Source organism: Cryptomeria japonica, chromosome 1 (genome assembly GCF_030272615.1).
Source record: "Cryptomeria japonica chromosome 1, Sugi_1.0, whole genome shotgun sequence".
Lineage (NCBI taxonomy): Eukaryota > Viridiplantae > Streptophyta > Pinopsida > Cupressales > Cupressaceae > Cryptomeria > Cryptomeria japonica.
In genome coordinates, this window is record NC_081405.1 from 373055497 (window position 1) to 373059304 (window position 3808).

Below are 3808 nucleotides of genomic sequence, written 5' to 3' on the forward strand. Positions count from 1 at the left end.
CGCCTCTTAGCATTAAAAGTAGTGTTAATCGATTTATGAGAAATTTATTATAACATTTTTTTTATTAATAAAGCAATGAGAACAAGGGCATTGACCCTTTACATAGCAAAACTATTAAAAATCATAGCGCAAAAACAACACTATAACAACAATTAACATCAACTATCAGCAAAAATGAACCAAGTCTTTAGAAATTAGAAACAATAACAGAAAACAAAACACAAACTACAAGGGTGCCTTGCGCACCCCAATGGCATCCATAGCACTGTTCCATTCATTTGACAAGAACTTGTAGAGGTCCCTAGCCTCCTGCTTGTCCTCCTCAGTGTTCGCGTAGCATTCCCTCAGCAGAGAGAGGGTGAGCGTGAAGCTATGTAAAACCTGCACATGGAATTCGTTAAGGCCCACCATTTGGGCTTCCCAAGCCTCCATCTTGTTCTTGAGTCGGTTGACATCCTCCTTGATAGTCTGCAGATCAAGCATAGGGCTGAGGTTTTCAATTCTCTGCATGATGTCCAGCACATCCGTGCTCAACTTTTCCATTTGTTGGAGAGTAGGGACCTCCTAGGGCTTCTCAACAACCAAGTCATCTGTAGTTTCTTCAGTCTCTTTGGGAACACCACCAACAAGGGAGTTATCACGATCATTAACCAGACCCATCATAGGGATAGAATGCATCACATGTTCAATCATTTTAGAATCTGAATCCAAATTACTAGATTCCAGTGCTTTGCTATCAGAGATTTCCATTCCCATAAGAGCCTCAGTGTCCGTGTTCATAGGGGTCATATCATTATAATCAATGAGGTCTTAGGTTTTCATTTCAGAGATACTCATATCAGTGGCACAAATAGTGGTCGGAACCATGGGGTCCTTAGTCACATTCACATCCACAACATCCCCATCAAGGGCCCCCATAGTGGTATTAGGGCCCTCCTCCTTCTTGTTCCCAATGGGGTCCTCCTCAGAGTCTAGATTCTCGATCATCGAGGTCTTCTTTCTATGGCTTTTGAAAGCAAGTCTGGAGGATATCCTTTTAACCTCAAAATTCGGGGAAGGATTTTTGTTCTCAGCGTCCTCAAAGGAAGAATTGTCATCAAAGACAATGTGTTTGCGTTTAGCACGGGTTTTGCTTTTTCCTTTGGACAGGGAGCGAGAAGCACTGGGAGAGGCAAAAAGAGTTAAACTAGGGGAGACCACCAATAAGGAAACAACCGAGGCATAAGCAGGCAAGGACATGGTGGCCGTAGAAAATCCCTCATGTAGATATTGGAAGAATCTAGGGAAATCCATAGACAAGGTCGTGAGCTGTTGGGGAGTCGACATGGGGGGCTGAGAGAGCGAAAGATTTCGGGGGGGGTAGAGAGCCTCATGGAATTTATACAGCCTATAAATGAGGCCCTAGTGGAGGAGGTAGGGAGGCTTATCCCCATGCTTGGGGTCCATAGTGTCTTTAACAGAGCTCTCTATAAGGTGCAGTAAATAAAATGACAGACAAAGCAAATCATTGTTACGGAAGTGATTGAGAAGGGGCAAATGGTAGTAGTAGAACACCTTATACCTGCCTTCGAGAGTGAAGTACTTCATGATCATGAGGAAGATCATGTTCCACGGGTTCTTGAGATCCTCCCAAGAAAACCCACCTTGCAGCTTGACAGGTTCTTCGCAGTTACGTAAGAACCGTTTCAAACCTTCACGGTTTGCAACATGACTGGTACGCTTCCAGCAGCGGCCATCAAGGGTCAGCTTCATAGCTTGGGAAATAGTCTCCTCATAGACATCAAAGGCAATGCCGCCAACCGAGACCCACCTCCCAGACTAGGAGGAGGTGAAAGCAGTTGAGACTTGCTCATCATGGCCCTTCAGGCAATCCATAAAATCGGCACCCCACCTTCAACACAAAAGTTCCAGACTAGGGGGTCATTTTTAAAATCATCTAAATTATCCAGTTCATATCTAATTCTGTTGCCCCCCATATCTTCCACCAATAGAGCTTCTTTATTCATGAAACAGAGAAAGTTGCAGAGACCCTTCGAGAAGCAAGCCAAGAAGAGAAAATGGGAAGTGTGCGAGCCCAGCATTAATAAATGAGAAATGAAGTTGGGCGCATGGGAAAAAATGAACTCACTTTTGGAAATGATTTCCTGGTTATCAGGCATTAAGAGCCAACAAATACCGACAACAACCAACACATTTCCAATCCAGTCGTACCTTATCATGACTCTGCAAGCCCAAGTGAAATGCAAGCACAACAACGCATGCGTCATCGCCAGCCTAGTCGACTGAGTCACCACCACATCAAAAGGGATCAGAGGGATATTCTCATTATTTGAATTATGAAACCACCACCTCCAGACTGGCCCGAGGGAAGAGAGGAGGGTAAGGGAAGCACTTGGCAGTCGCTCAATCATTAGTGAAGATTTTGGATTTTTCTTCCTGGAGAAGGAAGTTAACATGGTATGGGAGGGAGTTGTGACTCCTCCAACATGTCAGCCCTAAGAGGTTTAGGCTAATGGCTTCCATGGCGGTCGCCACATGGTTGCCTTCCCTGTAGATATGCATAACTCTAAATGAGTCAAGCCCAGAGATGAGCCTCAAGGTGTCCTTGATGGTTCCCTCAATTGTCCAATTAAACTTATTCCGCCCTTTGACATCATCAATGATAAGCATAGAGTCCCCCTAAATATCCATAATCTTGATTCCCATGGAGAGGGAAATGAGAATTCCCCAGGCTAAGGCCATCGCTTCAGTCTGATTAGAGGAATGCCCATTCAGGTAAAGTCACCATTTGTTGTTTTGCAAGAAGGATATCTCCTGCATATCGGACTTTAAAGTCCGATATGTAGGAAATATCTTGGTCTATCAACCTGCATGTCGGGATTTGAAACCCAACATGTAGGTGAAGGATAGGACAGAAAAGATTAAGGGGCAATCGATTTTAAAACCCAATGTGCCCGTGACCTCAAAAAAGAGGGCAAAAAATGAAAAAACAACATGGGAACAAAAACCCGAAAAGAAAAAGGAAAACCTACCTCAATCAATGTGATCAACGAAAAACCAATGAATCCGCAAGATGACCATGAGCGAAAATGGAAGAAAGGAGCAGGAGGGCACACAAGGAGGAAAGATTTAGCAAATAAAATTAGGGATTAAAACTCAAAAATTAATAAATAACCCTCAATTTAGCAATTAATGCCCTCATTAATTACTAAGCGCGTCGTACATGTCGGACTTTAAAGTTTGGCATGTGGGATAAAACCTCTTGCAAGTCGGACTTTAAAAGTCTGACATGCAAGCCCTTTATTGTCAACCTGCACATCGGACTTCCGATGTGCAAAGGCAAAGACCCCGCAAGTCGGACTTTAAAGTCCGATCTGCAGGATAAGAACTATATGTAGGTCAGACTTTAAAGTCCGATCTGCAGGGGGAAGAACCAATACATTGTACATCAAACTTTAAAGTACGATGTGTAATTCTTTCAAAGGAGAACCTTGCAGGTCGGACTTTAAAACTACAAAAAATAAAAGAACTTAAAAACAAGAAAAACAAAAGACGAAAAGAAAAAGGAGCTAACGGACGGAGTCGATAACCTCTCTCGAAGGACGTAAGGTACAAAACGGACCAGTTTCGTAGGGTTGCCTCATGAATTTAGCTGCACTGAAATCAAGGACAACTGGCTCTGACTAGGGAACAAGCTACACCACTTGAAGCTTATATAATCCAGAACTCCGAGTACATGTATCCATTGGGCTATAGAGTCAAGCGACAAAAAAAAAACTAAAAAGAAAATACTATACAAATTTTACAA